This window comes from Pinus tabuliformis, chromosome Q, assembly GCF_031772625.1.
Source record: "Pinus tabuliformis cultivar Carrire ecotype Pingquan chromosome Q, CPIR1, whole genome shotgun sequence".
NCBI classification, from domain to species: domain Eukaryota; kingdom Viridiplantae; phylum Streptophyta; class Pinopsida; order Pinales; family Pinaceae; genus Pinus; species Pinus tabuliformis.
In genome coordinates, this window is record NC_142296.1 from 1,064,898,997 (window position 1) to 1,064,914,739 (window position 15,743).

A 15,743-nucleotide genomic window follows, 5' to 3' on the forward strand; every position below is an offset into this window, starting at 1 on the left:
TAGTTGTTATTAGCTAATGCAAGTTAACTCATCATTATTATTTAAGAGAAACCAAGCCACTTAGAATTATTCAGTGATCTCGATAGTTCATTATGGGGTAGGTTTTCACTTATGCTAGAGCCTCTGGATCTTGAACCATATTATTTAAGAGAAACCAAGCCACTTAGAATTATCCAGTGGTCCCGGTAGTCCATCAGGGGGTAGGCTTTCACTTATGTTAGAGCCTTTAGATCTTGAATTGTTAACCTATTTCCCTACATCCAAAAAAATAAATTCTCGAACATAAACACTTTTAAGACATGCTCCAAACCTTATATAATAAAAAATTATTATAATATTATAATTAATTAATATTATAATTATAATTATTAATATTTTTATTAACATTAATAAAATAAATATCATTATAAAACTGAAACATCAATTTGAATTTTATATATATATATATATAATTTTATTTTATTTTCATTTTCATTTTCATTTTCATTTTCATTAACAAGTTTAGTTGAACAATTTGATGTTTAAATAAATTCATCCCTTTTTCATTTCTATATTAAAAAATATATATGATTGGATAATTGTGTTTATTATATAATACATTATTATGAATAAGGAAAAATTTAGATAAATTATACATAATCACAATTTGCTATAAATAAAAACCTTATATATTTATACATAATCACAATTTTCTATAAATAAAAACCTTATATATTTATTATCTTGTTTTGTATATTTTAATATAAAAATAAAATTTAGTTTTTTTAAATTAAATTCCATTAAATAAAAAAAGCAAGTTATATCATGAAGCTAAAAATTCTAAGTTCAGTGTCACTAAAAATTTTCAGGGTTTTTCTTGTTCCCTTTTTCCTACAAACATTAACTTACTCTATAAAGTTATCATTTACAATAGAGGATAACGCCATATCCTCATTTTTTAGAGAGAGATTTGTCGCTACCAACTTAATAGAGCACAAAATTTCTTTATCACTATCTGAATTGTTGGACTTGTGGCTACACTTATGCCTACTGATTACATGCATGATCATTGCTTATGCTTTTTCATTATCCTTTGTTGGAATATTCTCCTTTGCCGAGGGAAGATGCAGATCCGAAGGGGTCTGCACTGCATCTTGAGAAGCCTAGGTGTCAGGGGTTGACTTCTTCTACTGAGAATAACCCTTCTTTTGGCCTTTCAAGTTATCGACACTCACTGTTTCCTTCTGATCTTTCCATCCACGATAGATTTTTCTCGGCTCTTGGGAGGCGTATGTCCCTATTGAGGAAGGGCATGCATTTGAAGATGCTCAGGTTGCTAACAAATTCTAGAACTAAAAGAAATGTTTTCATAATCCAAAGGTTGAGGATATTCTTTACCAACCCAATTGAGAATGATTTTATTAGGTAATCCTTCACTTAAATCCAGTTCAACACATATACGGACGAACGTGATGAACCCATTAACCAATATTTCACTATCTAGTTTGATGGAACATCCAACTAGTTTCCAATATCTTTGAGGAAGTTAGGATGAATCCACTAGAGGGTAATTCTTGGAGCCTTACCTTACCCATATTAGTGCAGCTAATGACTTCATGGAAATAGTGTTAAAATCCAAAAACCATGGATGAATTGAAAGACCCGTGTGACCCTAGAACCAGGGCCCTTGGTCAAAACCCTCTGCTGGTCTTTAGGATCCTTGAAGACCACCACAAAATAACAAATCTAAATTATGGGTCCAGTTTTGATTAACCCAAGCCCATAGGGCAGAATCCAGGGGGATAAAATTCATTTTACCGACATCTTCCTTCTTTTTGTTTATATTATGTTATCTTAATTCTAGTAAAAAGCTCATTCATGTCAAGTGTTAGGGTGTCTGATTAATTTTCCTCCACAAAAGCTTGGCCTAAGAGATCCTTGGGAATCTGAGAGCTAGAACTTGGCTTAAGGACATCTTTGAATGACAACGGTTTTGATTCCAAAGATGCCCCACCTCCTCTGGTGCCTCCATCAGGCGTGTAGTGAATAAAATAGAGGCATATTTCTTGATGCCATAATCTTTGAGTTCATTTGTTGGCTTTAGTTTCCTCCCTTTGAAAAAGAGCCTTCTTGCCCCCGTATGTATTCCCATAAGATTTTGAATGTTGTCTTCAAGCAATGAAATTGCATCCCCTTCATTGACCTTAAAACATAGGGACTTTCCAAACAAAGATTTCACAGAAATTAGAAATTTTTGGATACCACAAACCCCTAAACCAATTTATAATGGGCTGGAATTTGAATCTTGAGACATAAGATCCATCTCAAGTGTTGTCACTCACTGCAAAATTTGTTTTCAACTGACCAAAGTACAAAAGAACAGAAAAGTGTGCATCCATATTCAAAGACACAGAAGCCCTCAAAGCTAAATCGAACCCCCTCCATTGGATACTGCTTTGAATTATCTTTCCAACAGTATATGAAATTCCTCAAATGGACTCCAAAATCAAAAGTTAGAGAAGATTCAAGTTGCCATGTTGAAAACCAGAAAACAAGGAGAAAATGCTTAAGGGTAAAATCTCGAGTCCCGGCATATCGGCGATCAGAAATCCCAAGGTGCAACGCAACAACAGAAGCATTTCGCCGATATGTGATTAGCGATCTCGCAAATCAGAGATCCCGCATATCGGAGGTCCAAGGCATCGAAGCATCAAGAGATTGGCGCATCACAATCGATGATCAAATAGGTGACACCCTTTCAAAGTTGCGATATCACATAAAGTTCTGATTGCGATTAAATTCACCGGATTTGAGCCTCTAGCATTAAAGCGTCAAGAATGCCTTGAAACATTTAATAAAGGAAATCAGTCGCAAGACAAGAAGAGGGTTGATCTTTTCTCTCTCCTCGAAAGGGCCACGTGGCTCAACATCATTGGATCCGATAAGTGAAACATGGCTACACATGGTTGGTTCTGATAAGGGACACGGGGCAGCTAATGTCAATGTGACGTGGCAGTACAATAGACACGTGGCATGCAAATTCAGCATTTTGAGGGTCATAAGGGGCCAAAACAAGGCGACATGTGTCACCACTCACAAGGTGACACGTGGCAGAGGATGATGTCACATCGGCAATTGGCGATCGGAGGATGAGCATTGTTGCAACTCCATAGTAAAACCTCTGATTGTGATCTACCGATAAAGGGGCTCTGATACAGGCACTGGCCCATGGTCACATAAAGAGCCAAAGAACCAAGGGCTAAGTGTAGAAGGTGATCGAAAATCGGCGATCGGTGAAACCTTATATCACATCACTCTAGGTTAAGTCCCCGATCTGAAAATGTCGATCGAGGAGCTCCGATATGTGGGCTAGCACATGGTCAAGGACTTCATGAACCAGGGGCAGAGAATAGTTTACAAAGGAACGATAGCCCCAACAGGAGTCTAAAGGCCTTAGCGCCTTAAGGCTAAGCTCCTGGTCATGGCCCCTGATCATATGATGAGAACTACAATAAGGTGCTAAACCAAAGGGGGCCAAGGGACATCAGAGCTCACTGTTTTGTAATGTTTTAAGACTAAAAGTCCCGATGCAGTGATGTTCTGATAGTATGGTACAGAGCTTTGAAGGCGTATGGGTTAGCAGTTGAGGCATTGAATGAAGGCATGGAGCAGTGGGAAATCGATATGGGCTGATCTTGTGGAAGCCTCTGTAACAAGAAACCCAAGACAACAATAGCCACAGGAATGAATTTGACTGCTTCGCTTGCACGACTTCGGAGAGTAAATGGAGATATGGGACTCAGAAAGACTTAATGGCTTGGCATGGAGCTCCACTCAGTCATACTATGAAGGACTGCCACGAAAATCTCCGCTTCTGCTCTGTGACAAGCAAACACAGTTGATTGCTACCAACTCCAGAGAGTGGTGAAGTCAGGAAGTTAAGCGAAAGCGATAGGAGCTGCCCAAGCAGCAGGAGAAGCACACCAAGGTAAAGACGCGGCCCAATCAGGGGCAATCTAAAAAATGGAATAGAGATACTTCCTCCATCATCTTTTCGTTTTCCTTTTTCTATTATTTTGTAATTTCTGTGTATTTTCAAGAAAGGAATCAAATCCTTGGGAATCATTTTGGGCAGCAGGATATTGCATGCCGAGACAACTAGTTAATAAGACAACAGGCCCTTAGCTGAGATATTTTATAACTATTAATTCAAAGCTCCCCTTCTCCTTATAAATAGAGGGAAGAAACACTTAATAGAGGTTCTAGAATTTTTCACCCGAGAGGTTGATCCGGATTTAAATAGGAATGCAACAAATTACAGAAATAACCATAAATACAGAGATGCAGCAGAAATAATACTTCATTTCATTAATGTAAAATACTGAAATATGCTTATAAACAGAAATGGAAATAAACTAGTTAGGGCGATGGTAGCTTATCTCTAAGAAGAGATGTGGCGGCTACATGCCTCTGAACTGTGTTACAATGAGGCTCGAAGGCATATTTATTGTTGAGAAACAATGGAAAACCCTAAACATCCAAAAACCTAACCCTAGGAGATGAAATGCCAAACTATGGGCCCCGTTTGGGTAAATTGGTACATCAACTTCCCGGGGTCGTAACTTTGGCATACAATCTTCGTTTGACACACACAATACCTCGTTAGAAAGATCTATCCGAGGACTACAACTTTTGAGTGAGAAACTACAACCCATGTTGCTTCCAATTTTCCCAAAAAACGTCGTTTAGGGCCTAAAAACAGCTCCGGAAGTTGAAGACTCAAAAAAACTGCCAAAAATAGTAAATTGTGCTACAATTAAGGAAACTGAAAAACTGAAAGAGACAGTTGTGGGGGTCCAAGTGGGATAGGCGGGTGGCCACCAACATCCACCTGGATCATTCCTCCCCCCTTAGGAAGCAATGGTCCCCATTGCGTTGAGTTCCTCCATGAAATGAGGAAACTTCTGTTGAGCTTGGTCCCTGGTGAGTTGTTTTGCAATCTCTAATGTGTCTAGTAATGGTGGGAAGCATGGTAGAGGGCGGTCCATATTGAACAATCAGTGCAAGTGAAGGAATGGGGGAATGTTGTGCTCCAAAGCATTGTTTCCCATAGCCTTGGTAATGGTGTAAGGACCATATCGGAGTGGTCTGAGCTTTCGATGGGCTCTGGTAAGGCATTATTTCTGCAAATGTAACCAAAATTTGTCGTCCACCTGAAACTTGTGTGGTACCTAATGCTGATCATTTCGCTGCTTATACTTGGCAATTTTCTAGAATGGAGTGGCGATAGATCGGCCCGTTGGGTAGAGGTGCTCCGGAAGTCAGATCGGACGAATTCTTGACCTGGCAGTGCAACGATACCCCTGTGGGTGAGGAGAAGATGTCCCTATCTTTTTTCATGCTTGTATCCACCTGCTTCTACTGCGTGGAGGAACCCTTCTCGTGGGCCATGGATGTGACTACGATATTCCCCTTACTTTGACGGCGAACCAGACATAAAATAAATTTCCTAGTCTGGGAGATGATCTTATTGCCTTTCTTAGCAGAAATCAAAGAAGTGGCAGTAGGTGGGGCTACCTCTGGTATCCTGTATAATGTATTACACAAAGAAATAATAACAGCACGAGGCCTTGACTCATACACAGCATGTCACCTCCACAAGTATGGTTGGCCTAATAATACATCACAAACATCAAGCGGTGCAACATCACACAATACCTCATCTGTGAAGGGCTTGATGCTATAGGGAAGGTGACACTGCTGGCGGACTCAGAGATCTCGTCCTTGGTGAAGCCACCCGATGTTGTATGGTTACGGGTGTGGTATGGTTGGTAGTCCTAGCCGCTTCACGACCTCTGCTGAAATGAGGTTCTTTTGGCTCCCACTGTCAACAATGAATTGCAGCGGCGAACCCTTCACCCACATCTGTGAGTGGAAAAGATGCTCCCCCTCCTTTGGATCTTCGGGCTCATTCTTCTGGACCTTGGCAGTGGCAACAGTGGCACTGGGCTCCGCATCAATGATTTGATTCCCTTTGTCATTCCCCTTGTCGGGTTCTGACTCAGGGTTGGAACATGCATCTGATTTTGAAGCCTTCAACTCGGCCACCAGCGACTGCTTGGTCCGACACTCACTTGTGTTGTGAGTGGGGCTCTTATGGAACTCACACCACTTTCATGTGTCCTTCTTTGACTTCGTGGTGTTGTTCTTTTCTTGCGGCTTCGACGGGTTGTCTTGGGTCACCCCGCCTTGGCTTTGTCCTTTGTTCTTTGGATTTGCAGATCCAAAGTCTCGCTTCTTTTGTTTAAACTTCTGCTCGATCTTGACAGCATATTGGTATGTCGTGCCGAGTGAGGAGATGTTCAGGAACTCCATCTCATCCTGGATGTACCTGTGTAGGCAGCTGCGGTATTTGAGTACCAAATGCAGCTCAAAATCCTTGATACCCAACTTTGTGCGAAGGGTATGAAAAATATTTGTGAACTCCGGCACATCTTGGTCCCTTCCTTGCCGCAGCGTGGTCCACTTTATGTATTTATCCTCATAGCTTTTGATAGGGTAGTACTGCTCCTTGATGGCATCCCAAAATGAATTCCAAGTGGGTGCGGCTGAAAACAGTGAGCCCATACTTTCATCCTTCTGCTCGCAGTAGGTTTCCCACCAGTCCTTGATGTGGGGGGCTGCTTTGAGAAGTGCAAAAGTGATCTTTTCTCGACTGGAAAAATCATGAACAAAAAAATAACCATCTAGCAGATTTAACCATTTATCTACAGCATTTGCGTCTATCTGACCCTCGAATATGGGGATTTCAAAGTTAACTTGTACCTTAAAGGGTGTGGCGTTTCCAGAGTAGCTATTGGAAGCAGATGCCTCGCCCCTGGGTAGCCGCTAAAAGATTTGGGAAAAGTTTTCCATCATCGCGTTCCTTTGTTGCTTGATGGCTTCTTCGAGCAAGATTTTGTTAGGATCTCCTACCCCCTCGTCTTTCTTGTCTTCGGCCGTGGGAGGCCATTGGGATTTGCGAGGCTGGTCTTGCAAAGGTTCGACTAGTTCAAGCCCTAACTCCTTATATCTCGACCTGGTTGGGGACATGTAAAGAAAAACAGAGAAAGAGCAAACCGCTCTAATACCACTGATCCAGATTTAAATAGGAACGCAACAAATTACAAAAATAACCATAAATACAGAGATGTAGGAGAAATACTACTTCATTTCATTAATGTAAAATACTGAAATATGCTTACAAAAAGAAATGGAAATAAACCAGCTAGGGTGATGGTATCTTATCTCTGAGAAGAGATGTGGCGGCTACATGCATTTGAACTGTGTTACAATGAGGCTCGAAGGCCTATTTATTGTTGAGAAATAAGGGAAAACCCTAAACATCCAAAACCCTAACCCTAGGAGATGAAACGCCAAACTGTGGGCCCCGTTTGGGTAAATTGGCACATCAACTTCCCGGGGTCGTAACTTTGGCATACGATATTCGTTTGACGCGCACAATACCTCGTTAGAAAGATCTATCCGAGGACTACAACTTGCCTACGATGCATGTTGCTCCTAGTTTTCCCAAAGAACGTCGTTTAGGGCCTCAAAACGCTCTGGAAGTTTAGGACCCGAAAAACTGCCAAAAATAGTAAATTGTGCTACAATTAAGGAAACTGAAAAACTGAAAGAGACAGTTGTGGGGTCCAAGTGGGATAGGCGGGTGGTCACTAACATCCACCTAGATCAGAGTTCTAAGTTCTGTGATTCCACTTTTGGTTCTACTTTCCTGTTCATGAGGGACTTGAGCGATATCTTGCTAAATGTAATGGACTGGTGATTTGGACTCGAGGATTAATGAAACTATTCTATTGATTCCTATCAGAGAAATGTGCAGTATGTTTTCTCCTTTGTTTATCACTTCATGTATGTTTTTCTCCCTCTGAAATAGTGTAATGAAGCTGCAGGTTTCACCCTTGTTCATGGTTGTATATTTGTTGCTAAGTAGTAAGAATACCTATGTTAGCTACAGATTTACTTATGTACCTGTAATGTGCACATATTTACTTAATGTTATTTGGTGATAAATGTATCCATGATTAGCGCTCCATTGTTTCTGCCATTCCACCTCTTCAATCTTCCATACTTCTGTCGAAACATTGTTGCTTAGGATTCTGTTTTGTTTACATCCCTATGCATCAAATTCCCTCCTTTCTTTCCTCCTCTTCATGTTACTACAATGCCAATATTAAGGTTGCCTGTTGTTGTGAGTCGGCCACCAGAATCAGTCATTTCTCTTTGAGATGAACTAGATCTACCCCATGTGCATTTAGATCCCTGTATGTGTTTGAGTCTACTATAATGAAAGACTATTGAACCAAGCCCCCTTTATTCTCTTTTTCCAACTACGTGACAATTGGAGTGCAACAGAAAGCCCTACTCATAATATCCAAAGCACTCCTCTCTTAAGATGTCCTAGGCACTGGTCTACAATCAACCCAGAGGCTATCTCTAGGAAGCTTTCTATATCTCCTGAAGCACTTGTGCTACAGGTGCTAGAAAAAGCAACAACATTGGGTACACATTTCAAGAGATTCAAAACAGATCTGGGGATCAAATCTGGTTGGATATTTTTGTCAAACATTTTGCAGGCCAACTCACACCCCCCGAGAAGAACCCAAACAGGATTTTCGACAAACGCATTGCAGGGAAACATCCCACACACATGTCTATCACTCCCTGAGGTCCTCCCATGCACTAAGGACACCAGAACTGTCAAGAGTACACTTCTTGTCTTGCTATGCAACCCATTTACCAAGCCCACCACATCCAACCTGAATATGTTGGACAAGGGAATGGCCCCTTCCACAATATTTGTTATGGGGATCCTTCGACACCCATGCTATGTAGACAACCTTGCCGCCATGACTCCAGACAAGACCGAAGCCCAAGCAAAAGGGAGGTCAATGGTCGCAGCCATAACTCAATAGAATAATCACTTGATGGTTTATGGTCAAAAGACATTCAAACCTCAAACAACTAAGGTCGATTCCACCTGTATCTGATGCCTCAGATGGAGAAGAGTTTGTCATCTACTATCTTGAGCCCTCCCCCTCTATGTATTACAGTGTCATGGCCTATGGCAGCACCTTCCAAAGATTTACAAAAACATAAAACCCTAGCTCCTCACACATTCTCATCCTTCTCCCAGTGAAAATCAAAAAACAAGAATTTAAATTTTAAAAATAAAATTATTATTTATAATTATCCCAACTATCTTTTTTTATTTATTAAGAAAAATATCTCATATATAAAATATTTAAAAATATAATAAAATATCTATAGTAAACCATTTTGAAATTTAAATTAATAAAAAAATTATCAAAAACATAAATGGTATTTTTTTTCAAAGAAAAAGACATATCTTTGTTATCTAGAAAATCAGAAGATACAGTGTGCAGTCCTTCTACAGACTCCAATACAGGTCTTCAATACAGTTAGTGATAATAGTGTTCTTTTGTCAGAAAAAATAAATTATGATTTTCGCATTAAAACTTAAATGGTATTTATCGAAACGTAGCATACTTCAAAACCTAATGAGTACCTTTATAAATATTAAAACAAATCGATAATGTTTTATTTGAAGTACATCGAAATTATATTTATAATATGAAACACAATAGACTTAAAAGTCTAGCTTATCAAGTTTTTGAGATTTTGTGTGTGAGAGTATTTGTTCAGATTTCAGTCAAGCATGTATTGAACCTTTATAGTGAGTCAAAGAGTATTATATTTTTAAATTTAAAAAATTTGGTTGGAAAATGTAATTTCATATTGTTTAGAGTAGTATTAAAATGAAATCAATAAAATTGAAAATTTAATTGATTTATATTATAGATGAATACTTTTGTGATTTTTTATTTTTATTTTATAAAGTCACTTCCACGTATGTAAGTCAAGGAAGAGTTACATAGTTAAATCAAGGAAGTCTAATTTATCCAGCGTTTGAGATTTGGAGTATGAGAATATTTGTTCATATTTCAATCAAGCACGTATTGAACCTTTATAACGAGTAAAACAACATTGTTTTTGGAAATCATTTTATATAATTTAGAATAATATTAGAAATAAATAAATAAAATTGAAAATTAGATTAATTTAGATAATATTAAAAATATTAGGGAGAAATAAATTTGTGATATATATAAGTAGTTTTATCTATTTTGTTTAAATCAAGGAAGAGTTATGTAATTAACGGAAAATCAAGCTATCTAGAATTACTTGGCCAAGCTCTGTAGGGAGTAAGCTTTCAATTTTACCTGATGTCTTTGGGTCTTGGGTAGTTAACATGTTTCCTTATGTCCAAGGAAACTAGTTCTTATCCAAATAGAAACAATTTTTTTTTCTTTATTTTATATATATATATAAATTTATTATACATAAGGAAAAATTTACATAAATTATATATATATATATATATATATATATATATATATATATATATATATATACATATACATATACATATATTATTAGCTAATTTTAAGCTCACGACCAAGCGAGACACCAAATTGGTGTATGAAACCCCCTTGTTTATGGGACAAGGGACCCACCTCCAGTAGTGATTTGACTGCTCTACGAAGGCATGCATACTCTACATACTCTACCCCCCTCTAGTTTTGAACCTATGACCTCTTAGGAGGAAACACATGCTCTTAACATATTCATTATTTGTTTGGTAGACCAAAGTTAAGATGGATCTAGGTTGGTTTAATTGCCCCCTTTAAATATGCTATAATCCAAATGAATACCATGGGTTCTCATAAACCTAGAGCTCAAAAACTACCGGTAACTTGACCAAGTCAAGTTTACCTTAACTACCCAACAAAAAATAATAATAAGAAAATAACATAGAGTTTTTATTTTAACATAGGGTCATTTTTATTTTTATATCAAATTTACCTTAATTACCCAATAAATATTGATATATTATTAGGTCTTCTGGTGGGCAAGAGAGGTCTTGAGCAATACTAGAAGGTCCTCTAAGCACATGTTATGAAAGTGCAGGGAAAGGGAGGGACCTGAATAGCGGGTCTTGAGCGACTTAGGGGACACATCTCAAGTTGATCAAGAGCACCTATCCCCATTGATGAGTGATCATAGACCCATAACGTTTTCACCCCCCCGAATACACCTATGTAGGGAGAAGGATATAGTGGTTACTCCCCCTATAGATTCAATCCTCTCCACTTCTCTCTTATTTTTGAAAACACGAAGAAGAGGGAGAAACCATGATCATCCAACAGGGAAAGAAGAGTGCACTCTTCAGCAATCACTTGACTCTCTTTGATTTCATTTTCAACAACTACTTATAAAGGAGTGAGCTCTTGCTCATGATCTTGATCCGAAGAGTGATCTATTGCTCATGACTGATCATCGAATCATTAGAAGAATAGATATATAGAGGTTGAAAAAGAGTAGTAGGTGTTTAAGAGTGCTTAATCTTTTCATTCACTCATGTGTTCTTGAGAGAGATTTGATATTTGAGATGATTTCTTGAGCAAGAAGATATAAGCTCTACCTGCTAGAAGAAAATGCAGAGCAAGAGTTTTTCTCATTCTCACGGTGAAAGAAGGTCAAGATCAAGGGTTGAATTGAGTTCACCAGTTATAGCAATGAATCTCAAGTCTTGTTAGAGTCGTTGTGCTCAAGCAGAAATATCAAAATTCAAAGATCAATAGGTACTTGCTCTAGATTTCTCAATAGGTTGAGAGAGAGAGATCAAGCAGTTCAATCAACCCAGAGGTTCTCAATTGGTGGTGGAGGATCAGATGGAGTACTTGTACTAATGGTTAAGATCTTAGAGGGTAGTTAATGAATTTGGTGGTGGGTTGAAGAATGAAAGAGCATAAAAAAGTAGAACAATGGGACACATCGATCAAGGGTTAGAGGTATAATCTCAAGGTTCTAGCACTAAAGAGATCAGAGGTCTTGTATAATGGAAGAGTGCTTGAGTGGGAGGATATCTGGATCAGATGATTCTGTAGGTATAATCCTTTGATATTGACATTGGTCCACCTCCTTTTAGTGTGCCATTAACCTTACTGTGGGTAGATCCTTACTCCATATATGTGGTCTCCCCATCAATGGGCCCTTATAAAAAAAAAAATCCATCGCATACGTATAGATTAAATAGTATATGTAATGCCCTTGTTCCCTCGATAGTGTGACGATACTCCTGTCTTTATTGCTCACATTTTCCATGCAAACAAAGACATTCTAGAACCCATGACATATTTTGATTACCCGTGGGATGATATGCATTATAGTTCCTGTTAGTGTCTGTATTTTCATACTGCCATTAGTGATCAAAACTCTTCTTTTAATATTCATATTAGGGTATCGCTAAGAAATTTTGCCATTCCACCTAGGTCCTCATTCAAAAATTTACTCACTGATGGTAGCCCTAGTAAAAAAACCTCACTCACCTACACTCTGTCTACCTCCCTTGACCTTTTCCCATGTCCATTCCTCTCATTTCCCTCTCCCAGATTTTTGAGGACATTTTTCTTGGTTTCATGACCTCCATGGTTAAATCATCAACACAACTTGTATCTTGATGCTCTTACGCCTTCCCCTATCTTTAATACACCTTCCTAAACACTTCCCATAACTCCTATCCCTCAAAATCATCATTTTTCTATAAACCCTAGCCTATTGCTATGTTTTTGACACTTTTCTAGACTAGGCTTGTGTTTCACCCTTTTGGACCCCTTCCCCTCACTCAATCCTTAAAATTCCAGTTTCCCTGAATTCCTAACATCCCTCCCTACCTTCCAAAATTTTCCTAAGAATTTAGAAGTCCCCTATCCCATTTATTTCCCTTCATTCCTATAAATTTCCCAAATCCCCTGTTTTACCTACATTAAACCCAAATCTCCTCTCCCACTGAGCTAGGGTTTGCTATGGAACCAGAGAAATATGAGTAGAGGAGGCCTAAGGGAGGTCATTTCAGCAATTATGAGGCCATTCCAACTCATAAACATAATGTCTCCATCATTTTTCAAGAAGTCATTCCAAGGGACAAATCATTTGCCACACATAGGGCCAGTTTTGCTTCAAAGTATGTTTCCAACCAAACAAAGATGAATTTTACAAGAGTGAGAGAGGTTTTTGTCCATAATAGTCCAAGGATGAAAAAAATATTTCAGTTTTTACACCGGTTTCATGGTTTTGGAGAAATGTCAAAAATGCACTTGCTACAAGAGAGTTGCTGCACTTCTAGAGTGCCCTTGGGAAAATCAATTTTTGTCCTAGCTAGTGTGTCCAAATGACTTGCATAATGCATCAAATAATAACTACATAGAAAGAGATTTCCAATGAGATATCATGAGCTCAATTTGGAGTTGAGTAAGACCTCCAAACATTTCCTGCAAGACCACACTTCATTTTTGTGCCCTCATTGTGCGCTTTTTGTTCAGTCTTGTGAGAATGAAGTTTTGGAGAGTCAAATAAAGCCCATTTTGAAAACTAAAGGAATATTTGGAAACTATATTGGATAAGATTTCCAATGAGCTATCCTGGGATCAATTTGGACACTAGGAAGGCAAGAAAAAGTGGGTCTGAAGATGGCGCTGCGCGTTTGACAGTTGGCCTAATTTTTCACTGTTCTTCTCCAAATTTGATTTTTACCTATGGGAAATCAATATTTTACTGATGTAATTGATATGATTGATGTAATTATCATGTTTTTACTGTTACCTAGGGTAATTACATTAGGTAAATGGCCTCCATGAGATGTAATGAATCAGTTCACTTAAGTTAGGGATGAGTCACTTTGACCACCCTACACTCTAGCTATCAGTTCAGTTTTTGTTGTAACTGATCATCCTCTCATGGATTCGACCCCTGAGGCTAGGATGAGTTGGTTTTGATGCCTATATCATGTAATATTTTAGTCATTCTACAGGTTGGACTCCAATGGATGTTGTACTAGTCTTTCAGACTTTGGCATGGAATATATTGGATGAGTTGCAGCTATTTTGGTGGGATTCCTGTGGCATGGTATTTTGACATCATTTCCTCTTCACTTACATATGTATGAATGTTTTGTACCCTTCATGATTCATTTCACTCTAAATATGTTTGATTTTCAAGGTGTGATAAGAAGAATGCATCTTGTATGCTCTATTTTGGGAAAATCATCATAGATTGTTTCATTTCTTCAGTTTAAAAATAATTCATGATCTCATGCTCTTTTTGGCACCTCACTAGTCTAAATGATCTCATCACTATACTAAAAAGTGTTAAAGTAACTTTCCTACCTTGCCCCATCAGATGTTTTCAATTCTTATTCTCTTTTTCCCTAACCTAATTCACTCATCTAGTGACTACCCCAAGCAAATCAAATCAAACAAACCCTGAGCTACTATATCTAGCCTAAAACCCTAATTCATCTAGTCCTCTTGGCTGTGATCCTTTGGAGAGAGCCCTCTCTGGCTTTGGTAGGGCTAGCTACCAAGTCAAAAGATTGGTCTGTGGTTACCTCAGCTGGACTCTTTCCTCAGCCTTGGAGATCCAGAGGAGTGATAAAAGTTCCAACTTTCTACTTCAGGATGCGTTCACCCCTTCCACTTCTTTTGACTAATATAATGTCAAGTCCAAGGATTTCATTCCCACTAGTCATGTAGATTGGTTAAAAAATCCCATTCCTACCCTAGATGTTGTAAGATAATAAAAGTGGAAACCAAATAAACAGTATATAAATGATCTCAGACAATGATGTACAATGTGTAAATATTAATACATATAGGAAACAATTGAACTAGTTTCTAGGTCTTCTGGGACTCCAATAACTACCCAAACTAACCCAAGCTTAATCACGAGCATTATCTATCTAACATTCCCCGCTTAATCCGAAGGGATGTACCGAAGTCCAAGAAGGAGAGGTCAAAATGCAGAAATGCATCTCAACCAAGAGCTGAATGACTCTAAAAAATGGTTTTTAAGGATGACCAAAAACCAAGATGGGAGAACTCAAAGTATCAAACAAAACGGATCTGTAAACTAGCATGGATATTTCACTGGACAGTTTGTGACAACAGATATGATAATATTATATTAAAAATATGAGATTCTACACTATTACAGTTTTATTTGATTTCTGGATCTGTAAAATTGATTGTAATTAGTGCATGCATGTAAAATTAAATGAAGCATAAAAGTAGAGAATGAAAAAATAAGCTCACACACACATAATACACAAGATATGCTCTTTGGGAAACCCTTTCGAGAGAAAACCCAGTTGGAAGGTGAGGCTGCTTCGCTCTCTTTCTCTGTCTGGAAATATGGCTGCAGATACAAATAAGTAATGTATATGGCCTGTGGGCTAATACAGCGCACAAGTCATCTATGTGTTCTCTACCTCCTATCTCTCTTGGCTATCTTTGCTCAACTATGGAACAAAATACTCTCAAAAGAATGGAATACCTCTACCTCCTAGTGGCCCGGTTATAACACAGCCCGATAGCCTACTAGTGGTTGCTTTTGACTACATCAACTCTTAACTAGAGTTACAAAATATACTCTTCTAGATTATTTTTCACCACAAACACGTGGCTATCCCATTTTCCGTGAATGATGGGGCTGACACGGCATCCTCTGAAACTATAGGTGTGAAAACAGGGAGGTCAACTTCTGAGTGGCATAACTTTTTCATACGGACTCCATTTGATGTGATTCTTACGCCGTTGGAAATCTATCTACGTGTAGAATAACAT